The sequence below is a fragment of the Trematomus bernacchii genome, unplaced genomic scaffold, assembly GCF_902827165.1.
Source record: "Trematomus bernacchii unplaced genomic scaffold, fTreBer1.1, whole genome shotgun sequence".
In the NCBI taxonomy this organism is placed as follows: Eukaryota; Metazoa; Chordata; class Actinopteri; order Perciformes; family Nototheniidae; genus Trematomus; species Trematomus bernacchii.
The window spans coordinates 20,272,764-20,298,278 of record NW_022987564.1 but is presented as its reverse complement, the minus strand read 5'-3'; the positions used below and the strand labels follow the sequence as shown (position 1 = coordinate 20,298,278).

Sequence of the window (25,515 nt, the reverse complement as noted above, 5' to 3'; positions counted from 1 at the left end):
TCAATCTGCTGCGGAAGTCATTTGTTTTAACCAGGGTGAAAACAAAAAGGTTTTTATTTTCAACAATAAACCAACTATTCACACGGTGGAATATTAATATTAACACCATGGAGCGTTACAGAATTTGTTTCAGAGTATACTTGACACGTTATGTAAAGCCATTTTGGGCAGAGATCTAACAGGATATTACCTTCAGGCTTTCAAAGATCAAATGTAATGCCATTATGTGTGGGGTATTCACAAGTTGAAATATTTAGAAAGTAGTTATTTTCCAGTATTTTTGAAACCACAGTTTTAGAAATCAAAAGCATTTTCACTTTTTACAGTTTCAGGATTTCTCCAACTGACAATCACTTACAAACACAGGACATTAGTTAATAAAGTTTATTTCAACATTGTGGAAAACAAGAAAACCATTAAAGAAATATTCTGCAGATGTACAAATGTGACCATTTATTTTCTTCTGCAGATGAACGGTTTCTCCAACCCTCAGGGAAATCTGCAGAAAAATATATTTCAATTAATTATTTGTTATGCAAGAACATTGAAAGCTGTCATCACACTGATTTGAATAGATAACAATATGGTAATGGAGGCCCTACATTTTAATAAAATGGCATTGTGATACACTTTGTGCAATTAGCAAAATTGGTATTGTCTAAAGAATCGAAAATGTAATATTGTGATGAAACATGCCATTTAAATTCTTAATGTATATAGCAGTCATGCTGCTGTTCTCTGCTACAAAAAGGAGAAACATTGTTCATGTTATAGCCTTGTTACATTCATCTTTTAATATAAAGCGAAAATGTATACCCTCAATGTTGTGTCAATTTCTCCGTCTGGTGTAGAAAATATATATATTTAAGGCATTTTATCAAGGTTTGAATTCCAGTGTCGTCTAGCTCAGGTCTTTGACATGAGACTTATTCACTGCAGGCCTCAGAATCGGTTAAAGGCCAATTAACAACACTTGGATCAGTACACAAAGCATGTGGTCCATCTCTAAACCTGAGGTGACATGTTGGAGGTTTACCTATAACCCTGCTGTAAGGAGTCACAGCAGGGCCTCAAACGGCCTCTCATCTCTCTAGCAGACACTATAGGAAAGATCAGAGCCACTGCAGGCTGAGCCTCGCTGGAAGGTCTGCCATTTTCAAACCATGTGTTGTCTTTACATTACAAAAACTGACCTTAGTGTTCAGCTCATGCTGGAGCAGCAGAGGTCAGTCAGGAGGTCTGAGCAGGGCAGAGCCTGGCTTCATCTCTACTTCTGTAAAAGAAAGTCATATAAGTACTGTGTTTTTTATACAACATTTCCCTATAAGGTTACATCAAGCTTTGTGTGCATTTAAAGTCTTTGCTACGTGAGCAAGTTCAAGCAGAACATGATAATCAAAAATCGTTCATTGGTCCCACCATGGGGAAACATACAGCCTAACAGAGGCAAAGGGACAGTGCAGATGAAGGCAAAAAGTAGTAAGTAACCTATTAAATAAATAGGCAAGCAGACGTGTAATAAGAAATTATCTATGTACTAAAAAACAAGTAGCAGCATGTGTTTATCTGCATGTCCTTCAGCCGCGTTTTTCTCGTTTTAATGCCATTGAACACAACTTATGATCAGAATAACAGTAAAAGGTGAGCATATCTCCGTGTTTTGCTACTTAAAGCTACGTCGTGTGTTGTCTGGTTTTGCTTCGCCTATCGCGAGTTCTGATCGCTCAGTGATGATACTTATATGTATGGAATCTGTGGAATCTCAGCTTGCTAGTAAAGCTCGTTTGTGCAGATCCGATAAGTACATCGATCGATTTATACCTAGAGTTCTGTGCCAAGTGCGTTAGCATTTTTTCGCTCTGGGCTCATTTAGATGCTTCTTGTGAGACTTGTGTTTTGTTTCGGTAAAAATGGTTCATATCGTCAGTTAGCTAAGTTTCTTCCCGTTAAAGGTAGGGTAGGTAAGTTTGAGAAACCGGCTCGAGATACACTTTTTGTTATATTCCATGGAATGCTCTTAACATCCCGATAGCAATGAATATCTTAAGTGCTTTGACAAAAAATCCATTAAAAAATGTCATCTGTGGAAGCAGTAATACTGTAAAAAGCACGACCAATCATTTTAGCCGGCCCGGCTAAAATAACTGGATGGCCTACCTGCCTTCCATCTGTGCACAAACTTATCTCGTGCCCTCATTGGTCATGTGCGCGTTCGTGTGTGTTGGAGGAGGGGCTCTGTAAGGAAGTGGCAGATTTTCTCCGGTTGTGTATTTTCAAATTCTAGAGATCTCGAGCCGGTTTCTCAAACTTACCTCCCCTACCGTTAAGTGAGTATGACACATTCAGTTTATTACATTTTAAGAAGCCCTGAGACACAGTTTCGTGAAAAAAAAGCCTGTTAAGCAGCCTTCTGCTTGAAAAATTACTTGAATGATTAATTGAATATCCCAATAGTGAGCGATCATTTTTCCTTTTAAACGATTATTCAATTAAGCCATGGTTTTTACTTAACAGATGTGTCAAACGTAGGGGGGGAAAGCAAATTCAACATCATGATGTCTGACTTTAAAATGATGCACGCCGTGTATTATTCATAAACCGATAAGCAGTGAAATGTACCGATATAATATTTAGCCTGGACCCTAATGCCTTCATGGCACACGGTCTACCATTTGTAGAAATAGTGTTCCTTTATGGTTCACCAACAAAAGAAAACAATATACAGAATATGGGCAGGATGAAACTCCTTAGTAACAATAACTCACTTTGAAGAACAAATCCCTTTGCAGCTTGTTGGAGGTTTACCTATAACCCTGCTGTAAGGAGTCACAGCAGGGCCTCAAACGGCCTCTCATCTCTCTAGCAGACACTATAGGAAAGATCAGAGCCACTGCAGGCTGAGCCTCGCTGGAAGGTCTGCACACGAGCAACGTTTAAAGATAGGGACTGGGCTACGGTCATGTGTTGGCTTTACTTTGAAAAAACTGACCTTAGTGTTCAGCTCATGCTGGAGCAGCAGAGGTCAGTCAGGAGGTCTGAGCAGGGCTTCATCTCTACTTCTGTAAAAGAAACACAACAACCACATTTAACTACAGTACTGTGTATTTATGTTTAATATATAAACAAAAAAGGTAATACAACTCGAATGAAGGGATGACAACAGCTAATGTAAGGTAGTTTTAAACAGATCATACACACATCTGTAGATGGATTTGACAGTATAAAGCAGTATTTGCTGGTTGTCAAAAGGGCTGTAAAAATTGAATGTTTTTGTTATCAATTCATCTGCTGATTAATTTCTCGAAGGATAAATTGTTTGATCTATACTAATTCAGAAAATAGTCAAATGTCTCTCCTAATTTTTCCAAGTCCCAGTTGGTGTCCTTAAATGGCTTTTGTCAGTCTAAATGAAGAGGAAGTCACTTAACCTGTTAAGCACCGAGCCTGTTTTCCAGGTCTCAGGCTCGAAAAGGACATTCCCAGAACAAATGACCATAACTTCACTTCTAAAAGGGGTAGATTAATAATCTTTTTTCTCAAAGTAATGATAAACCTGTGAGATGGATGTAGAAAAGTCAGAATCAATATAGATTTTTTTATTTTAAAGTAAATTCAGATTGAACATAGTAAAAAACTGTAAATTATTGTGTCCGTCCAAAACAAGACGTATAGTGAAAACCACCCTTGAATGATGGGATAGTAGACTAAAAGCTTTAGGAATCCAAACTATAACATAATAAGTACCCTGTATCAAGATTGATGCAAAACAAGTGAAATTTGACCTTTTTAAGAGAGATTTAGCACAAAAAAAAACAACTTCTGGGGTCATTTGGGTGGATTTGACCTATCTCTGGCCCCCCTTGGTCGGTTTTGATGATTGACATCTCCTTTTAACCGTTAGAGCCAATAGAATCGAGGGGAAGTTCCACATACACACACGTTACCAAATAAGGAGTGAGAGTGACGCGTAGCCAGAATACCCAAAACAGGAAGCTGTCATACACTCTGGAAGCTATCATTAGCAGCTAATATGAAAACTCTGTTTTTGACATAAAAATGGAATTATGGATTATCAATAATTTTTTCAAAGTGACACACATTGGATTAACCTTCAGCTGCGTTACTCGTTTTAATGCCATTGAACACAACTTATGATCAGAATAACAGCAAAAGGTGAGCATATCTCAGTGTTTTGCTACCTAAAGCTACGTCGTGTGTTGTCTGGTTTTGCTTCGCCTATCGCGAGTTCTGATCGCTCAGTGATGATATATGTATGGAATCTGTGGAATCTCAGCTTGCTAGTAAAGCTCGTTTGTGCAGATCCTATAAGTATATCGATCGATTTATACCTAGAGTTCTGTGCCAAGTGCGTTAGCATTTTTTCGCTCAGGGCTCATTGAGACGCTTCTTGTGAGACTTGTGTTTTGTTTCTGTAAAAATGGTTCATATCGTCAGTTAGCTAAGTTTCTTCCCGTTAAGTGAGTATGACACATTCATAGTTTATTACATTTTAAGAAGCCCTGAGACACAGTTTTGTGAAAAAAAAGCCCGTTAAGCAGCCTTCTGCTTGAATGATTAATTGAATATCCCAATAGTGAGCGATCATTTTTCCTTTTAAACGATTATTCAATTAAGCCATGGTTTTTACTTAACAGATGTGTCAAACGTAGGGGGGGAAAGCAAATTCAACATCATGATGTCTGACTTTAAAATGATGCACGCCGTGTATTATTCATAAACCGATAAGCAGTGAAATGTACCGATATAATATTTAGCCTGGACCCTAATGCCTTCATGGCACACGGTCTACCATTTGTAGAAATAGTGTTCCTTTATGGTTCACCAACAAAAGAAAACAATATACAGAATATGGGCAGGATGAAACTCCTTAGTAACAATAACTCACTTTGAAGAACAAATCCCTTTGCAGCTTGTTGGAGGTTTACCTATAACCCTGCTGTAAGGAGTCACAGCAGGGCCTCAAACGGCCTCTCATCTCTCTAGCAGACACTATAGGAAAGATCAGAGCCACTGCAGGCTGAGCCTCGCTGGAAGGTCTGCACACGAGCAACGTTTAAAGATGGGGACTGGGCTACGGTCATGTGTTGGCTTTACTTTGAAAGAACTGACCTTAGTGTTCAGCTCATGCTGGAGCAGCAGAGGTCAGTCAGGAGGTCTGAGCAGGGCAGAGCCTGGCTTCATCTCTACTTCTGTAAAAGAAAGTCATATTATAAGTACTGTGTTTTTTATACAACATTTCCCTATAAGGTTACATCAAGCTTTGTGTGCATTTAAAGTCTTTGCTACGTGAGCAAGTTCAAGCAGAACATGATAATCAAAAATCGTTCATTGGTCCCACCATGGGGAAACATACAGCCTAACAGAGGCAAAGGGACAGTGCAGATGAAGGCAAAAATAAGTAAGTAACCTATTAAATAAATAGGCAAGCAGACATGTAATACAAAATTAAGTATGAACTAAAAAACAAGTAGCAGCATGTGTTTATCTGCATGTCACAATAAAGAATGTTTCAGCATAGTGTTTTATTTATGTTTGCCTTGCTAATAAGTTGCAAATATAACCGATGAGCAGTGAATATTTTGCCTGCATCATCATCCCTTCATGGCACATGGTCCACTATTGGTTCAAGGTGTTCCCCTTTACGATGTGCATTCATAAGAGAACATTACACAGATTTAGGCTAGGTTTAAACTAATAGTAATAATAATTCCCCTTAAACAATAAGTGGCAGTGCAGCTTGTTGGAGGTTTACCTATAACCCTGCTGTAAGGAGTCACAGCAGGGCCTCAAACGGCCTCTCATCTCTCTAGCAGACACTATAGGAAAGATCAGAGCCACTGCAGGCTGAGCCTCGCTGGAAGGTCTGCCATTTTCAGGCTATGTGTTGTCTTTACATGACAAAAACTGACCTTATTGTTCAGCTCAAAGTCATGCTGGAGCAGTAGAGGTCAGTCAGGAGGTCTGAGCAGGGCAGAGCCTGGCATCTCAGCAACACTGTAAAAGAAAAAGGAATATTTTAAGTACTGTGATAATCATTTACATAAAAAAGGTGACATCAAGCTTTATGTGCCATTAAGGCCTTTGTAGGCCAATTTTAAGGACAAGACAATTAGAAATCTGTTATTGGTCCTACTACAGGAACATTAACAGGCCTACAACAGCAAGGGACAGTGCAGATGAAAGGCAAACATTAAATAAAGAGACAAGCAAATGTCTAGTAAAATATGTACAAAAAACCGTGTAAATCAAGCGCCTTGTTGTGGAGTCCCTCAAGGATCAATTTTAGGTCCAAAACTGTTCCTGATTTATATTAATGACATAATCAACACCTCCGACATGTTAAAATGAATCTTGTTTGCCGATGATACCACCATTCTCTGCTCCCATCATAATCTTGGTGATCTTGTTAAAATTGTTAATGCAGAATTAGAAATACTATGTAACTGGTTTGCAGTTAATAAATTATCCCTTAGTGTGGCCAAAACAAATTACATGTTATTAGGCAGTGAATATTTTGCATGCACCATCATCTCTTCATAGCACATGGTCTCCTATTGGTTCAAGGTATTTCCCTTTACTATCCAATATAATTCCGACATACATTTCGCTTAATCAGTGTTTTTACTTTAATTGTGTTCATTTTTAAAAGCAAATAATTTTTAACTTTTACTTAAGTACAGAATTTTGAGGTTAAATATTGCTACTTTCAAGTATACAACCAGAATACCTCTTGCACCAGTGGAAATCAGGAAGAAGAATAAGGCTAGGTTTAATCTTATAGTAATAATATCTACTTTAAACGATAAGTGGCAGTGTAGTTTGTTGGAGGTTTACCTATAACCCTGCTGCAAGGAGTCACAGCAGGGCCTCAAACGGCCTCTCATCGCTCTAGCAGACACTATAGGAAAGATCAGAGCCACTGCAGGCTGAGCCTCGCTGGAAGGTCTGCAGTGTTAACAACGCAATACAGAAGTCTCTTTAAAATGTTTAAAATGCTTGTCGTTTCCGGTCTGAACACATGGGCTGGTAGATAAAATACTGCCTCTAATGTGTAAAACAAAAGCAAACTAAGTTTTACCTTAGCATATTTAAGTTGGACAGTCACCCACGCCTTCAGTCTGTGAACACAGAAAATAAAAACATGAAAAACGTGTTGTAAAAAGTAACATGAATGTGATGCTGTTACCAAAAGCACATCGCTCGCGCTTAACTGACTTAAACAGTTTAAAAACAACATTCCTCAACAAAACCGCCTTTCTATTACAGTTTAAAGGTTCAAATTATATTTAAAGAAGTCAGAAACGTTACATACTTTGTAATTTAAGTTAGATGGAAGCAGATAGAATAAGCGTACCTTACTCGACCCAGGCGTGCCGTGAAGTAGACTGAAACATACAGTGCCGGATGTGACGTCCTTACATTTTGGCATGGGTTTCCTTCTCCTTCTCCATACAAGGTGTATCTCAGCCAGCAGGGAGCAGTATAATACCAAATATCGCGGTAGGGTGTTAAACATCCATGGTTTGAACCTGAAATAGTCTAAATTTCTTTGATTTCATTAGGGACATTTTGTCTTTTTAAGATTTAGATCCATCATTTTTTCTGCCAAGAGTGTGAAGCAATTTTTTAGGAACTCCGCCTATAAATATGCGACAATAAACTGAAGCCAGAATACCTCCATCTCCATTGAAACCCACAAAAAACCCAATTGATTCCACGGCCATTAAAGCATGAAATCATGCATTTTATTATGACATGCTTTCAGTCTAGAGCCCTTTCTTCAAATGAAACTCTTTTTTTATTTCCACTAAATTAAGCAATTTTCTTACCTTAAAAAACATGTTAAAGCCTAAAGCGGAATTAAGCTTTGATGAGGAAGAGGAGAAAATAGGGCATACGAAACAGACCAATCAAAATAACAAAACAAGAAGATAACATGTGAAGTAAGGAGGATGCTCGTGGCCGATGACTCAGACTGCATTACCGTACAACAATAAACCTCATAGAGGAGCAGGGTGTGCTGTGCCTTATCCATCAGCAGACGCCCGGATGAATTTCAGCTTTGTTAGCCCGCATTGATGCTGACCACTCGCCCAGCTGACTGGCTCTGCATACTGATAAAGAAAACGCACAATCTGAATCTGTGTTTAGACACAAACATGATCTGTTTCTGCCGCTCCTCTTGTTTCTGCATGACTGGGAGACTCTGAGCTTTTAAAGAAAGTTTGTGTATTTCATATAAACAAAAGTGGTGCCTTCAAAGAGTTGATCTTTGTTGAAGTTAGAAATAAGAAAATAGCACATTGTCTTGTTCGCACTGCCTCCGACGTCTCCACCAAACAATATTATATTTATCACAGTTTGATCTCTCTGAATAATCCTATTTCCACCGTGTCTCTGGGATTAATTATAACAGAGTCTCTGCATGAGAAACAACAGATCAGGCCAAGCTTGAAATAATTTACCAGACTTGTTAGATCCAGATCAGATAATCACATGTCAGCCTCTGGGTATGATCTTAAAATAGCTCACTGACCAAAATGCTTATCCAAAAATTAATTTACACTCATATCAGTATAATAAGGCAGAGCGGTAGCTACTACGCAGGACAGTTAGGTCATGTTCTCTGACTTATGAGGAGAATATGATGGGTCTTAGAGATCAAGACAAGGGGTTGGGGTTATATTGCAATTATGATGCCTTTAAAAAATGTGTTTGATTAAAATCAGTACTTATATTGAAACATTTTGAGACCAACAATATTAAAGCTGCACTAATCAATAGGGTTGTATGAATCGATTCAATGATCAACAATCCCATGTATGGATGCAAAGTATAAAAAAACGATGCAAATCATCATTTTCAATATATGCCCTTATTTTGAAAATCTTAGATATGTTAAGAGGAGATCTATTTTTATAGATTGTTATTTATTTAAATGTATTGAAGAACCCAGTAATACAATAGTCATATGTACAGTATATAGATTGCTTTTTGTGAGTATATGTAACGGATTGTGTAAAATAGGCTTATGATATTGTGTTATATCGCAGGCCGATAAATTGATTTGAATCAAAATGGTATTACAGACTTTGTAATACAAGCAAATATTGTTTCTTAAGAACTGATATAAAATGATATCATGATTAACACCATTACTAATCAATAGGTCTACATTATTCGTTATCATGTGGCTACATATGACAGTGTGTTAGACTTGGAATGAAGCTAGTAACGACAACAGAGAGGTTAAACTGCTGAATCAATCTTGTGTGAGACGTCAGAGGATGACAGACGTCACTCCACATCAACAAACCTGATCCGTAATCTGCCTGCAGGCATGCAGCCAGCAGACACACTGCTGCGTCTAATGTCATCACCGCTCTCTGATTTATCAAGGTGACGCTCTGAGAGTCACCTGCAGCTGAGAGTCACCACACCAACTCCATCCTGAGAGCCTTCTCAACGTCAGTCATTGATCTTTAATCCATCTGTTAAGTGGGTTTATATCCTCCATGTGTTGAACTGCTGCACCATTAACATGCAGTGTGGTACAAAAGGTCTCAGGAATCAGGAATCCTGTATTTTTGTCCCACAGCGGGGACATTCTCAATGTTACACCAAAGGGGACAGAGCAGATACAAGGCAACACAACATATGAGGACTAACTTTTAAAATAACGTGGCAACTTTATGTTAAAGAGAACATATTATACACATTTTCAGGTTCGTATCAGTATGTAGTGTCTCTACTTTAAAGAGTCCTCTCCTGCTGATGTTCAGGTGTATATCAGTATGTAGTGTCTCTACTTTAAAGAGTCCTCTCCTGCTGATGTTCAGGTGTATATCAGTATGTAGTGTCTCTACTTTAAAGAGTCCTCTCCTGCTGATGTTCAGGTGTATATCAGTATGTAGTGTCTCTACTTTAAAGAGTCCTCTCCTGCTGATGATCAGGTGTATATCAGTATGTAGTGTCTCTACTTTAAAGAGTCCTCTCCTGCTGATGATCAGGTGTATATCAGTATGTAGTGTCTCTACTTTAAAGAGTCCTCTCCTGCTGATGTTCAGGTGTATATCAGTATGTAGTGTCTCTACTTGAAAGAGTCCTCTCCTGCTGATGTTCAGGTGTATATCAGTATGTAGTGTCTCTACTTTAAAGAGTCCTCTCCTGCTGATGATCAGATGTATATCAGTATGTAGTGTCTCTACTTTAAAGAGTCCTCTCCTGCTGATGATCAGATGTATATCAGTATGTAGTGTCTCTACTTTAAAGAGTCCTCTCCTGCTGATGATCAGATGTATATCAGTATGTAGTGTCTCTACTTTAAAGAGTCCTCTCCTGCTGATGTTCAGGTGTATATCAGTATGTAGTGTCTCTACTTTAAAGAGTCCTCTCCTGCTGATGTTCAGGTGTATATCAGTATGTAGTGTCTCTACTTTAAAGAGTCCTCTCCTGCTGATGTTCAGGTGTATATCAGTATGTAGTGTCTCTACTTTAAAGAGTCCTCTCCTGCTGATGATCAGGTGTATATCAGTATGTAGTGTCTCTACTTTAAAGAGTCCTCTCCTGCTGATGTTCAGGTGTATATCAGTATGTAGTGTCTCTAATTTAAAGAGTCCTCTCCTGCTGATGTTCAGGTGTATATCAGTATGTAGTGTCTCTACTTTAAAGAGTCCTCTCCTGCTGATGTTCAGGTGTATATCAGTATGTAGTGTCTCTACTTTAAAGAGTCCTCTCCTGCTGATGTTCAGGTGTATATCAGTATGTAGTGTCTCTACTTTAAAGAGTCCTCTCCTGCTGATGTTCAGGTGTATATCAGTATGTAGTGTCTCTACTTTAAAGAGTCCTCTCCTGCTGATGTTCAGGTGTATATCAGTATGTAGTGTCTCTACTTTAAACAGTCCTCTCCTGCTGATGTGCAGGTGTATATCAGTATGTAGTGTCTCTACTTTAAACAGTCCTCTCCTGCTGATCTGCAGGTGTATATCAGTATGTAGTGTCTCTACTTTAAACAGTCCTCTCCTGCTGATGATCAGGTGTATATCAGTATGTAGTGTCTCTACTTTAAAGAGTCCTCTCCTGCTGATGTTCAGGTGTATATCAGTATGTAGTGTCTCTACTTTAAAGAGTCCTCTCCTGCTGATGTTCAGGTGTATATCAGTATGTAGTGTCTCTACTTTAAAGAGTCCTCTCCTGCTGATGTTCAGGTGTATATCAGTATGTAGTGTCTCTACTTTAAAGAGTCCTCTCCTGCTGATGTTCAGGTGTATATCAGTATGTAGTGTCTCTACTTTAAACAGTCCTCTCCTGCTGATGTGCAGGTGTATATCAGTATGTAGTGTCTCTACTTTAAACAGTCCTCTCCTGCTGATGTGCAGGTGTATATCAGTATGTAGTGTCTCTACTTTAAACAGTCCTCTCCTGCTGATGATCAGGTGTATATCAGTATGTAGTGTCTCTACTGGGACATGTCTCCATGCTTTAATGTTCAAAAAGCTCTTTATTTGTCTCATACTGCCTGTGCTGCAGCACCTCTTTTCACCCTCTGTCTGAAACCAGAGCCCAGTCTGCTCTGATTGGTTAGCTGGCCGGCTCTGTTGTGATTGGTCAACCACTAAGAGATGTCCTACCCCTTAGCCTATCATGTACAATGTGTTGTGCTAGCAATTAGAAGGGGGAGTGTTACATATTGAGATCACTTACACAACCCTATACAACACACTGCAGGAAAGGGTCAACCCAAAGCATAATAGGGCTTCCTATAATACATTCATTTAAATAAGTACACATAAGGTGAACAAAATAGTATCAGGATGATAAGGTCAATTAACATATAAAAGTCGAGGAAATAGCAGTCAGTAATAATAATAATAATAATAATAATAATAATAATAATAATAATAATAATAATAGTAGATTACATTTGTATAGTGCCTTTCAAGGGACCCAAGGCCGCTGTACATGGTGAACAAACAAACAAACAAACAAACAAACAAACAAACAAACAAACAAACAAAAGGGGCAAATAATAAAGTCAAACATTGAATAAATAGCAGTAACACTGTAACACTGTACGGTTTTATTTCAGAACAGTGGTGTTACAGTCTGAAGTAGTGAAATCATGGTTTACTTTAAAACAGGAAAAGTGAGCGTTATGATGTTTTTGACCAATTATTGCCGATATATTAAATGTACATCAAAAAACAGACAAAAGCATGAAATCTTCAAATTGAAAAAGCTAAAACCAGAAAATATTTAACATTTTTGCTTGATAAATCACCAGATAAAATGATACAACCATCAAATATACAGTACACTACATTTGAGTGTATTCATCTGGGGTTTAATCAATTCATGAGGCGGATATGTTCCGGTATCTGTTGAGAAAAGCTTTACTGTTCCCATAAACAATCAAAAACACATTGTAACATTGTCTACTGATGTAATAAAGTGTAAGCTCTGTTGTGACTGTAACGCTCAGTGGCAGGGCCCCTTCTGTCTCAGAGTGCTGAGGAGCCACGGTTCAGTCTGACAGAAACACAGAGCAGCTCCACAAGGCCTCTCTTATGGAAGCACGCTGCCGTCTGAGAGGCTTTCAGTTTGCAGTTTGAGGATAATTGAGGTTTGATTCATACTTGAGGGGTTTAATGAGCACATAATCCCTTTCACCTGATCCCTGTTCACCCAAATGAGGAGAAATACTTCATTCCCGTGAGGTGGAGGAAAAGGAAGGGTGGGAATGTCCTTATGGTCCTCTTATCATTTTCAGGTCTGTCCATTGTTCATGAATGTAACTAAGTATGTAACAACATTTACTCTTATTATTATTGTGGTTCAAGCTCCAGCAGTACTGTGTACAAAGTATTCAGAAATAAGCATAACTTTTTCTTCAACATCAATTAACACATGAATGCCTCACTAAATATAATAAAGAAGTATATCAAATGGAGCTTTGTGCACTGTGAGTATGAAAACGTTCAGTTTGTTTTGATTCTATTACATTTTTACGTATAATTAAGTAAAGTTTCAATGCAGGAATGCTCTTTTTAACTGTGTTCAAGTCAAGTCAAAACATCTAGACACACTTCTTCCAACACAGATGCAGTAGGGGAGAGTGGGGTAAGATGAGCCAAGTTGACCCTTTATCTAGAGAACTGTGCACATTTGTCGTCATGTGATTATAAATCCAGGAAGCACCCATCATTGTTTGTTGGCTGTGATGGAGAGAAGCAAATGTTAAAGTTTTAAATGTGTTTTTTTCATAATAAACCATGTTTTGCTTGTCAAAGTACATGTTCAACATGTCAGGTATAATTACTGTTATGTCATCATAGGAAATGTATACTGGTCTAAAAATATGTATCAAACATGTTGGTTATTTTGCAATGTGTAGAACCATGTGAATCATTTAGCTAAAGATTAGCATATGTCATGAAAAAAAGTCATATATTCATGGCCCTTTCTTATAGATGCATTATTTATTTTGATTGACAGAAGACATCCTGAAGTTAATGTTGTTGTCATTTGACTTCTATCTCATTTGTCCTTGCCTAGAGGACCACATACTGTAAGTAAACATTGTTTCATCTTACCCCACTGTAGACCCTACTTACTGTCCCCCATAAAAGTCTAAGATAACAATTCTGCTGATATGGTGATCTTCCATTCTAAAATCATACATATAGGACATACAGTATGGAGCTTTGAACACAGTGTACAGTTAATAAAGAAGTTGGATCATACACTAACAAGTTTTCCAGTACATGATTTTCCGAGCGTGGTGACTGAGTCAGCATCTAAATGCTGCAGGACATCGACCCCCCATTGCCCCCCCCCCATGTCTCTTCACACACCGTGGCTCCATGGCAGGATTAAATCCAGGTTATTTAGGGACTCCAGATCCTTCTCTGAAAGCTTCATCACATGACTCAGCTTCCCAGATTCATGACTCTGCCAAAACTCTCACTCACTGTTTCTCTCAGGGATGTCCACATCATAAGTAGCAACATGCACCAAGTGTCCTCTCTAGCAGTCATGATAAGTAAAAAAACAGCAACATTACTCACGCTGTGTTGCCTGGAAAAGTGTTGCTCATGAGTGTTTACAGTACAAGTGGATCAAATGTTTTGTTCTTATGCTATCAAAGCAAGAACACATTTCACAAGGTGGCATTAGCGATAAGAGCATTTTTATGATCAGCAGCAGAACTTATATTGTAGGCTACTCAAACATATTTCGCAACAGCTTTCTTCCTCTGAGGTTTGTTCTGTTAACACATTTTATTGCAACTCAGGAAATGTTAACCAATAAAAACACCAGCGACACATACTGTGCTTACAATAAGTGTCATCATGTTTGTGTTTTTCCACTTTTAGACAACTTTACAGTCTGCAGGACCAATCATATTTGATGGGTTCTTCTTAGCATGCAGAAATGTCAAAATAAAACAGCATCTCAGCTGATGGAAAAACACTCACATAGATCTTTGTACTGGATCAAATTGATGTGAAACTTACCTCAGGGCTTCTTGACATTATCACATTAAATCATGTTAAATATGACATCAAAGATATTGTTTATACCACATACCTACTCAGTTGTTTATTGAGTTTGTTGCAGATGCACTACTTATGCTATTGTCTTCTGATCTTTTCCACACAAGATTTGTCCAACAAAATATATGATTAGTTTATAAAATAAGATGTTTTCTCATGGATTTAACTACCCAAAATTGTAGAAAAGATAAATACATAGCAACCACCTGTAGCATTTAAGCACTGTTTACATGGTAATGCACCAGCCAATTATGGCAACAAAAAGATAGCAACAAATTATGCCATGCTTCTTTTGCATATTCACAAACATAAAGTCAAAAACACAAGAAGAACTATTAACACAAAAAGATACATTACAATTACAAAAATGCAATTGGAAAACAACTAAATCAACAAATTCTAAAATACTCATCATAATAAATTATCTGAAAAAACAAAGTTACATTTTGAATGCAATCCTCTACTTACTTACAGACTTGCTTAGTTACTTATTTTTGAGTATTTCTGTATTGTGGTATTTTTTTTACATACTGTATATATATTTCTTTTTTCTTTAATTTAATTTGTACTTATTCAATACATTCTTTACTCATTGCAGCACTGAAAACTGCATGTTAGCATGCAGCTCGACGCTCCTTGAACCTGGATGTTGTTTCTCCCCTGTATCCGGGGTGACGGTGCAGCAGAGGGAGGAGGAGAGAGATGAAACACTCTTCTGATCCTGTGCCCTCATCAGCAGCCTGGAACACAGCAGCAGATCTGAAGCCTGATTTGATTGCTGCAGTGATTATGACTCCATCAGACCGGCGGTAATTGTGAGGTGGATGTGAGGAGGCAGACGGAGGCGGGGGGGCAGAGCACCAGCAGCTTGACAGCAGGCCAGGTTAGAGGGAGGAGGCCGGGACAGAACATGCTGATCTGCTCATAATTGTTGCTTTGTTTCTGTGGGTGTTCTTCAAACCACAGTGTCAGAAGTAAAGCTATCCCGGTTCAAAGGCCCCCTGCTGGGACATTTCTCTGATCTGCACAGGGGCTCCACTCAGGAAATCAATTAGCAGTGGCTAATGGCAACAGAATATTTATTCCTCTGATGGATTTAATCCTTTTACACGTTTTAGGGACTGTTGTGGGCGGAAGGAGGGTGGATTTTTTCAGTGACTTTATCAGATGATATTACTCAGTTTGTCCCTCCCTCACATAAAAATAAATCCTTCTTACTGTAAATGAGTGCCTGGAGATACTGCTGGTTACTGTAAGTGCATGGTCACACCAGAGAGTGAAACCGCAAAGATCATGTCCTTTTGCAATTGTTATCAAAGTGACTACTCGCGTGGTTATCCAGTGGCTATAATTGGTTGTGGCTAGTTTCATCTGTTGCCAAAAACTGGATGTTGCAAAAAACCTAATATAACTGAGAGGTGCAGTATTGTTGTAGGCTGACAGAGAAGTTAGCATCGCAAGGCCTCAAAGAGCAGTGTGATTTTCAATCAGATTTTGGATTATTGTACAAAATAAGATCTGTGGCACATATATGATACTAACACGTTTTGTTCAGAAGAATAATCTCAGCATATTATCTCCCTTTTTAGAATAGTTGAAGCGTTAATGCATTTGTTAGGCTTTAAACAAACACAATCAGAAGACTTCCTAAAACCACCGCTAAGCTAAAGGCGGCTAATGATTGGCGTGATGACGTGTAGTAGCCTTATTTAGCCACTTGTAAGTAACCGCTGTTTTGATGACGCGTAAACGCTTTGGATGTTCACATATGAATTACTTACTGGCCTATTTTATGTCATAGAACAAAACATTAAAAACTCATAATCTTGTGTTATGCACAGACCTTATTTTGGGAACCTAACCACATACTTAAAAAAAACCTTCAACTTTGAGATGAGGGAACGCAGAATTGCATGGTAAAATGCTAACACATTTTTGGGTTTAGGACTTTATCCTGCACCACTGTTTAGTTGCCACGATAATGCAGTCTCTAAATAATTACAAGAAATGTCCACAGGCCTGCTCTGCCTTACTCCATCAACCAGACCACATACATTTTCAGCCCACTCCATTGCATTATTCCATTATTGACAATATTTTAATATAAAAGTTCAACATATCATGCTCTCTCAGAAAAATAAGAACATACCTAGAATTATTTCCATCCTTTTTATTGCTGTTAAAGCATACAAAAAGGACTAGAATGTGTCTTTCGAACAAATAACTGACCAAATCTGCTTAAGTGTCAAAAGAAACCTTTTAGGGAAGTCTTGTGATGTAACATGAGAGAAGAGAGTAATGATGAATGTTGTTATATTTATTGTATAATGTTCAGAAGCACTCACACCTTTTCTTCTTACATTTTTTATTTCTATATAATTGGCAACGGTCCATAAAAGCTTCCCAGTGTGTCCTCCTGTGCCTATTTATTCAGAAGTAGCCAGTTAATGATGCATTCACTTCGTTAATCATAACACATGACCCCCGACCCTCCCTCTTCATCTCCATCAATAACTCTTTGTATTACATCACATTTTCTTTCCACAACCACTAATAAAGGTTTGTGGTCTCTTGACTATCAGATGGTAAAGAGTAACATTTAACTTCTCAATGCTTCAGACTGGGTGCAAAAGATAGTTGAAGTTGTGACATTTTCAGGAAGGGAAGATCATTCTCTGTGGCTAAAGAGCAGAATGGTAGTCATGTGTTTGCCCACAATTTAACATTAAGGGATTTAATTGAATTGCGATCTCTAACTCTAACCTCAACTGTACCCGTCTGAGAACTCTTCCTCCTCCCTTCGTCACGTCAGGGACTCAATCCTGTTAGCCTGATAGTTAAAGGGGCAGGACATTCTTGACACTTGACCAAAAGGGCAAAAGCAGTCTGAGGCCGTGCCGAGGTTAGCAGCTGGTAACCATGTTGAGACCTGTTGTACTACCACGGATAACAGCCTACCAACACAAACACACATTTTAATTAACAAAGATGGATTGTTAGCTGCATTATTGATGCTTTCGGGAAGTTTATGAGAAAATATCACTACTGAACACACTATTACAATCTAATGTGTTTAGGTCATGCCAGAACTAATTCACAGTTTATTATCCAAATCTACCAAAGTCCTGATTGCCCTCTAATTGAAAGCATTGCATTTAGGATAGTGGTAGAAAAATGGCCTGATGAGGTACATTTGATTATCTGTTTCATGTGATATTAAGTGTTTGACCCCATGCCACTAATTAAACAAGTGACAAACTGCTCTTTGGAAACACAGTGGAAATTTCCACCACAGACGGATCAGCTGACAGCAGAGGATCAATGAGAGCATCACAAACTCTGACCTGCTGGTAGGTTTCCACACAGGCTCAGTGATTACTCCAGGGATCGGTCTTTAAGTCTATTATCTTTAGCCCGGATCCAACAGAATCCCTCTGTTAGCCCCGGATGAACCCTATCCACCTTTGTCACTCAACACCAACATCCTCTTCTAGCTACAACAAAAACTCATACTCAGTTTTATTCATTTGTTATCTGAAAATGTAAGATAATTATAATGTTTGACTCATTCTAGTTGGCTCATGATTATCTTCAAGAATGAGCTAAAGTGTAAATGCAAAACACACTCCATACTTTCTTTACAAACTACTGTATCATGACTCCAGATGGAACCAGGTTTTCTCAGTTAGTACTAATTCCTTTACAAATGACATTAAAACTAATGGTAGTTTCTGATTTTGGATGGATGGCAAAGTAGGTCGGTCCACCACTTTGTTTCAGACTGAATTATTTGAGCTACTATTGAATGGGTTGCCATGAAATGTTGTTTAATCATTCTTATCGACCTTTTGTCTAGCGCAAGCATTATTTTGATAATTTTGGTTTGAAGTGAAAAGTCTTATCAGATGTTAAACATGGTAACCATTATACCTGCTCATTATCAACATGTTAGCTTCGTCATTGTGAGGATGCTATCATGCTGATGTTAGCACTTAGCTCAAAGCACTGCTGTGGTGAAGTAGAGCCTCACAGAACTGCTATTATGTCACTTAATCCATGTTTAAGTATTCAAAAGCTTCTTAACACTCACATGTTATGTAATTTACTTTAAAATGTTGGCCATAAGGGTTGTGCAATAGGTCGCCATTGTCAGTATGTACATCTGTGTATTGTGTTTGTGCAAACGGTGTATGAGTGATGATATGTATTTGAATGTTTATTATGTTTTTATATGTACACGTATGCGGAACTGCAGGACGGAGTCCAGAACACATTTTCTTACGGGGAGAATAAAGTATATCGTATCGTATCATCATACCCATCATAATGTCGTAGAGCCCGAATTGATGATTTTAAATGGCATTTAGATTAACATTTTAAATGTAATATCCTTGCAAGATGAAATTAACTTAATGTTCAATAACATATACCAGCAAAAAATAACAAAACCTTTACATTCGAGAAGTTGGAACCAGCAAATCCATTAATGTCTATAATGTATTATAGACATTAATGTGTCTATTGCTTGACTACTCATGAATTGACTGACTTCAGCTTTAAAACACACAATTGACATCTTATAGATACAAAGTTATTCATCTCCCAGCAAAAAATTGGGACTAAGCCTTGTGACCTGCTATTATTAGCCAGACACACTTGAGTCAGGGCCAAGTGAAGAGCGTATATGCAGGAGGTGAAGTCCAAATCACCCTGCTGCTGGGAACGCTCGGCTCACTTTCATGTCTCCGCAGGGACCGGTTGGGACATACAAATACTCGCCGGGCCCCGAGGGGGCGGCCTTCATTGTTAAAAACACACCCGGGCCCTGAAGTCTCTCCTCAGAGAGCCCTGCTTTAAAAGTCAACCTATTGACTCTGATTGGTGGCTCTTTTTTCTGCATTAAGCCTTTCTGTGCTGCAAAGAGCTTACATTCAGCACCATCAGTAGACTGTGTCAGTTCACTCAGTACATTCAGTATTTCGTTAATCTCTTTAAGTTTGTCTGGGTTTTATTTCCCCTGATTTCAGCTTGTTTGTGTCCCCGCTCCTCCAGCTGCTGTTCTGTTGTTGGTGTAGAGTTCATACAGTTGCACAAAGAGAGAAACAGCTGGTGTAAATGTGTAAGGTTGGGATCATTTGAGACAAAGACTTACTAAGAGTAAAGCTCCTGATCCTACATTTGAAAGTTAAAACCATCTTTTTAAGGCCTAACATTTTCTTTCTCCAGTAAAACACCAAATGTTAACAAGGACGTTTCATTTTATGGAGAGAATTTGGCCAACTAGATCTATTCGGTTAAATAATAAGAGCAGGGCGATACTACAGGAAAGTTGAACTACCCTTGAGCTAAGATGCTCATTGATTGGCCGACAACAACAGGTGACCCATAGGCTATGAACATTTTTACAATTTTGGGGAATAGTCTTATTTTCTTTCTTCCAGAGAGCTAGCGAAGGAGATCGATACCACTCTCTTGTTTGTATGATAAAGATTGAGCTACATGCAGCAGCCAGCTAACTTACCTTAGTTCAACGACTGCAAACAAAGCGTTAGCTACAGCTAGCCTGGCTCAGTCCAAAGGTAACACAATCTGCTTACTCCAAGATGTTTAATCTGTACAAAAAATGGTTTAAAATGCCATATAACAGTTATTGAAGGGGTATTTCTTGAACAGAAGAGATTTGAAAGGATTTGATTTGGATCATAAACATTTTGTTCCTGTTGGACGGAGCCACGCCCCCACTCACCTTTTTGTTCTCCATGTGCAAATCTGATTGTGATTGTGATACTGTATCGGTAATGGTCCAACGCTGGCCAAAAACTGGATCGGATATCAGGAAAAAATTATATGCAATTAAGTTTATAGTTCAAAGTGAGGGCTGGCTCAGGCTTGTCTTGAACCAGCCCATAGTTTTGCTGCTATAATCTTAAATATCAGGGGACTTTCATCTTTCACCTCTCTTCTCCTATTTCTCTTTCTCTGTAACACTCTTATCCTCATGTTTTCATTTCCTATACCTACATGTTTCTAACTCAGTGTCCTGGGCATCATCCCCAGAGTTTTTGTGTCCCTCGTCCGACAGGTTGCCAGATTGATATTGGTACCAGCAGATAACCAAGATGGCGGAATCTGTATACAACATGAAAAGTGGTAATGAGCCAGCGATAGTCTTAATGCTTTGCTAAACTGGCTGTATAGCTAATATTACCATACAGTCATGAGGGTGGAACTCTTCCTTACAAACTTTAGGCAAGAAATCGAATATATATATATATATATATATATATATATATATATGTAGACATACTGTATATAGCACCGGTTAAATCCCCCCTGTCAGGAACATTAGACGTTATTGTAATAGCTCACACACACATACACACACACAAACGCTGAGAATAAACCTGCTGCCCTCTCATGCTCAACCCCGTCTTCATCCATTCATCCGCTTATTAATTCATGAGGTCAGATTAAGTTAATCCCAGCACTTTTCTCTCCAGTCATGTATCCACTCCACATTAGCCATCTGAGCCTTGTGGCTGGAGGAAGTTGAAACCATTTTAACCTGAATGTCGGTTTTGTCTCTATCTTATTGCGCAGATTCATGCAAAGAGGTTCAACTAATCCAAATTACGCACACAGCAAGTTTATAATCAAACAAACACCCACTCCCAGCTGTTGAGAGAGATGCCTTTGATATTAAGTTGAAATGTTCTCTATGACTACATAATGTTTAGTGAAATGTATTGTTCCACTAGATGTACCCTTTAATTTATTTTTACAATGAAGTGAAAAGTTTTAGAGTCCGATGATCGTTTTCAATTTGGTAAAAAAGCGTTTTACAAAGACAAATTATTGTCAAATGGTGAGCAATTGTTATTTCTCCAACATACAAAAACTCAAACTAAAAGATAAGACATACATTTGTCTACCGGTAACCGTGATCTGAAAATATTAGACACACATTTTTATAACAGTTTGAATTTATCGAACAAACCTTTTAACCAGCCAATTTTTCATCTAGCACTAGCATGACAGCATTGTCTAACTCAGTGGTTCTCAACTGGTCAGGCCTCGGGACCCACTTTTTACTTGGTCAATACATCGCGACCCAACATTTTGAAGCACTCAAATCTATTCAACAAAAAATCGTGCTGTAATATATACGCTTTTGAGCATACAATATTAATAAAAGTGAAGTACAGTGCATATATCCCTTATTTCCCTTCACAGAACTAAAGTATGCTTTTAAAAAAGGTTTAATGAGATGATGGAATCAAAGCTGAACTATATAAAAAGGCACACATGCTGAAAACCCAACCCCAGCAGGGGGGTCTGGGGGGATTCTCCCCCAGGAGATTTTTAGAAATACTAACATAAACTACGCATTCTGGTACACTCTGAGAAGAAAATAAATAAATCTATTACTACCGACATATTAATAATATTTTATGCCATTGTTTGTTTTTCACTTTGTTCTGATATAATAATAATAATAATACATTCAATTTATAAAGCACCTTTCATTGCTAGCAGCAATCCCAAGGTGCTACAGGAGGCATAATAAAAACAAACAAAATAAACAAAAGTTTTAATCAAAAGCTTTTTTTTTTTTAACTTGCTAGAAGAGTAAAGAGGAGATTTTTAAATTACTTTAAATTGTGGGTAAGGGTAGATAGCTCCCATTGCTCTGTGACCTGTCAATCATCAAACCGGGGGTCATATTTCATTATGTGTTCATTTTTATCTGAAGTTGTACCCATGGATGTATTAAGATGTACAATCTTGATTCTGATTGGCCAGAAGACTCGAAAAAACATCAGCAAAGATATTTTATTGAGAAGATGATCGTGACAGAAGTTTTCAAAACCCTTTATAGTCTCCGGTACTTCCAGTCCAACGCCGACTGCATGCACAGCGTTAGAAAATCGGGCCTTCAAAATAAAAATTTCACTTTTCCCCCAAAAAAAAAAAAAAATTCCAATTTTTTTTTTTCAACTTTTTTTTCTTCACTCACACATCCGCGACCCACTCGAAACGGGTCCGCGACCCACTTTGGGGTCGCGACCCACCAGTTGAGAACCACTGGTCTAACTAACACTCAATAACGTACAGCTGAGGCCAAAAGGAATGTTCTTAGTTTGCAGTCATAAACCAAAGTATCAGAGGAACAAAAAATATCTGATGATGCTGCCAGATGAAATGTTAAGCAATAAATGATTAATTGGGAGGGGGACATTAATGTATTGATAAATGCATCCAATGGGATCACTTAAGTCACCAGGGTCCATTCTCTGGGGGGATTCATCCAAACACCAACAGAAGGGATGCTGACAGGCTGAACAAGCTCGGGAGGAAGGCTAGCTCCGCATTTGGTGTGAAACTGAACATTCTGGAGGAGGTGGCAGAGGGGAGGACTAGGAGGAAGCTGTTCTATATCCCGGAGAATCCCCCAACCCCCTCCATACAGAGCTAGTGAAGATGAGGAGTACGTTCAGCCCACTCATCCCGATTATCTTATCTTATTTTATTTTAAAAGTTATATTTTAGTCTAAACAAAATAGTTACCAGCTTTTTCAACATCAATCATCAGACCATGGAGACTGCTTAAAACCAAACTTTGTTCAAAGTTTTAATTACATCCTGTAGTATGGTATAATGCTTTTAAAGCATGTCTGTCAAACTGTGTGAAATCTCCACACTTTATCATTTATAAAGGAAGGATATTAACTTATTTTATTAGTGATTCTCCAGCATCTTAGTTGTCCCATGTCTCTGCATTAGAGTAAAAAATGCAAATAAAATCAGTCCCAGTTTGGGAACCTATGGAAAAAGTGCAAAATGACATAACCCTCTCATCGGATATTACCCTAATTCCCCTCATGTGGCTCTGTGCAGGAATGCACTCGCTAAACGGTTCACACGAGCAGAAACTGTGTGTGTGTGTGTGTGTGTGTGTGTGTGTGTGTGTGTGTGTGTGTGTGTGTGTGTGTGTGTGTGTGTGTGTGTGTGTGTGTGTGTGTGTGTGTGTGTGTGTGTGTATGTGTGTGTGTGTGTATTTATATGGAATGAGAGGAATAAGATGGGGATTAAGTCAGTTCAGGAATGCAAGTTGTAAAATCGTAAACTCTCTCATGCCTCGGCTGCTGTCATATGAATGCGTAACAATTGAACCCGAGACCGTTTACGAGTGACCAGCTTCTGGTTCGAATGATGCAGCTCAGCGACACCTCGCTCCCATGATCAGAGCGTGGACAGGCCTCTGTAGAGACACGCGCGCCCCCCGTGATCCTTCACTCGGGTTGTAGCTATTGTCCATTAAGTCTTTGGTTGTAAAGATATGAATGGTGATGACATGTAACAACACTTGTTTTAAGACAGGTTGGGTGGATTCAGTTTAAATCTATTGAAATTCGTTCCAAAATAATAAATAACATTTGAAATTATGCTTTTTAAATTCAGTTTCAGAATACAATATGCATGTGTTATAAACTATAAATGGCATTTTTATTATTCTTTCAAATGTATCTGTAAAGGTTGGCTGGAAATAAAAGCTCTGCCTCACACTAAAATATTCATAATTCCCGGCAGCCATGAATCTGCTCTAATTTTTCCAGCTATTAGTGTCCCAGTAAATATTTCACATGTACACACATACTGAGCAGTGATTTCATATGTTTACACTTTGAAGTTTGCTTTGGTGCATTGCCTGTAGCGACTCTGCCCGGGCTGTGATATTTCACACGGTTCACATCCCTGGATAATTTGTTGCCTGTGGAAGTTTAGCTATGTTTGGAGTCTCCATGGATATGGGACACGAGCCTCTCATCTTCCTCTTTTACATAAACACACTCCTGCCTGTTGTATAAGAAGCAGCAGTGATTTTCAAAGTACCTGTAAAAGATGCACAAAGTTCTTTTATCCCAAACTGAGTCTGCAGCTCACTTCAAAGGCTGTGGAGCATCAGAGCTGCCTCCTCTGATCTCTGATCTGGTTAAATGAACCAGTTGCCTTCTACTGAGCTACAAGAAAAAGCACTTGGACCTCCACTATCCACCATGGCTGAATTAGAAAAGCTATTTTCAGGGTCATGGAGGGAGACCAGGAAGATGCTAACTTTGAAAAGTTGGTATAAAGTCCAGACAAGAGTTAATAATGGTTATATCAGCTGAGTTTATGTAGTTTGGAGGTTTTTTACGAGTCACATAACTTCAAAACTTGTTTACTCCCATCTATGCTCTTTAACACCTTGTTGCAAACTCAAATGTTAAAACCTAAACACAATATCTTCGACCCGTAACTCTTCAAAATGCTGCTGTCTGATCTCTTTCTGTCAGGGTTTGGTAGTAAGACAGGACCCAAGAGCAATACAAAAATAAAGAATCAAGTATTCTTAACAAAAAGTAAGCTTTACTTCAAAAAGCTGAGAAAAAATAAATACTGAGAAAACAAAACAGGTAAAAAGCACGGATCACGAAGCTAACAGTAGGCCTACTGTCCAAAGCAAGAAACAACTTGGCAAGGCAAGGCAAGGCAAGGCAAGGCAAGGCAAGGCAAGGCAAGGCAAGGCAAGGCAAGGCAAGGCAAGGCAAGGCAAGGCAAGGCAAGGCAAGGCAAGGCAAGGCAAGGCAAGGCAAGGCAAGGCAAGGCAAGGCAAGGCAAGGCAAGGCAAGGCAATTTATATAGCACCTTTCAACACAAGGCAATTCAAAGTGCTTTACAAAAATGAAAGAAACATATTATAAAATGATATCTAGAAACACTAATTTAAAAGCAAAGATAAAAAGCAAAAATAATAAAAGTTAGTGCAGTTTAGCGGACCTGCATGTTTCTGGGAGTTTGTTCCAGATATTTGGAGCATATAACTGAACTTCTCCATGTTTAGTTCTGACTCTGGGGACAGAAAGCTGACCAGTCCCTGAAGACCTGAGAGTTCTGG

The 25,515-nt window shown here is 38.5% G+C and overlaps 1 long non-coding RNA gene and 5 other non-coding genes across 9 annotated transcripts; all 6 read right to left on the bottom strand.

The window, feature by feature from the left end:
* Positions 1 to 369: 369 nt before the first annotated feature.
* LOC117477638 lies at positions 370 to 7,460 on the bottom strand. 4 transcript variants are annotated; one of them, XR_004555365.1, is made up of 7 exons: positions 7,376 to 7,460; positions 7,100 to 7,139; positions 5,931 to 6,015; positions 5,131 to 5,210; positions 2,990 to 3,059; positions 1,194 to 1,273; positions 370 to 499 (listed from the first exon to the last, which is right to left on the bottom strand). It is a non-coding gene; the product is annotated as an uncharacterized LOC117477638 (long non-coding RNA). The 4 variants fall into 4 exon arrangements; XR_004555367.1 differs by having other exon boundaries at positions 7,381 to 7,398; XR_004555366.1 differs by lacking the exon at positions 7,376 to 7,460 and adding an exon at positions 7,334 to 7,368.
* Positions 1,020 to 1,153, bottom strand: LOC117478527. Its single transcript, XR_004555490.1, has one exon. It is a non-coding gene; the product is annotated as a small nucleolar RNA SNORA9 (small nucleolar RNA).
* On the bottom strand, positions 2,789 to 2,922 carry LOC117478455. Its single transcript, XR_004555420.1, has one exon. It is a non-coding gene; the product is annotated as a small nucleolar RNA SNORA9 (small nucleolar RNA).
* On the bottom strand, positions 4,930 to 5,063 carry LOC117478454. Its single transcript, XR_004555419.1, has one exon. It is a non-coding gene; the product is annotated as a small nucleolar RNA SNORA9 (small nucleolar RNA).
* LOC117478453 lies at positions 5,757 to 5,890 on the bottom strand. The gene has a single exon (XR_004555418.1). It is a non-coding gene; the product is annotated as a small nucleolar RNA SNORA9 (small nucleolar RNA).
* LOC117478456 lies at positions 6,839 to 6,972 on the bottom strand. The gene has a single exon (XR_004555421.1). It is a non-coding gene; the product is annotated as a small nucleolar RNA SNORA9 (small nucleolar RNA).
* Positions 7,461 to 25,515: the final 18,055 nt, after the last annotated feature.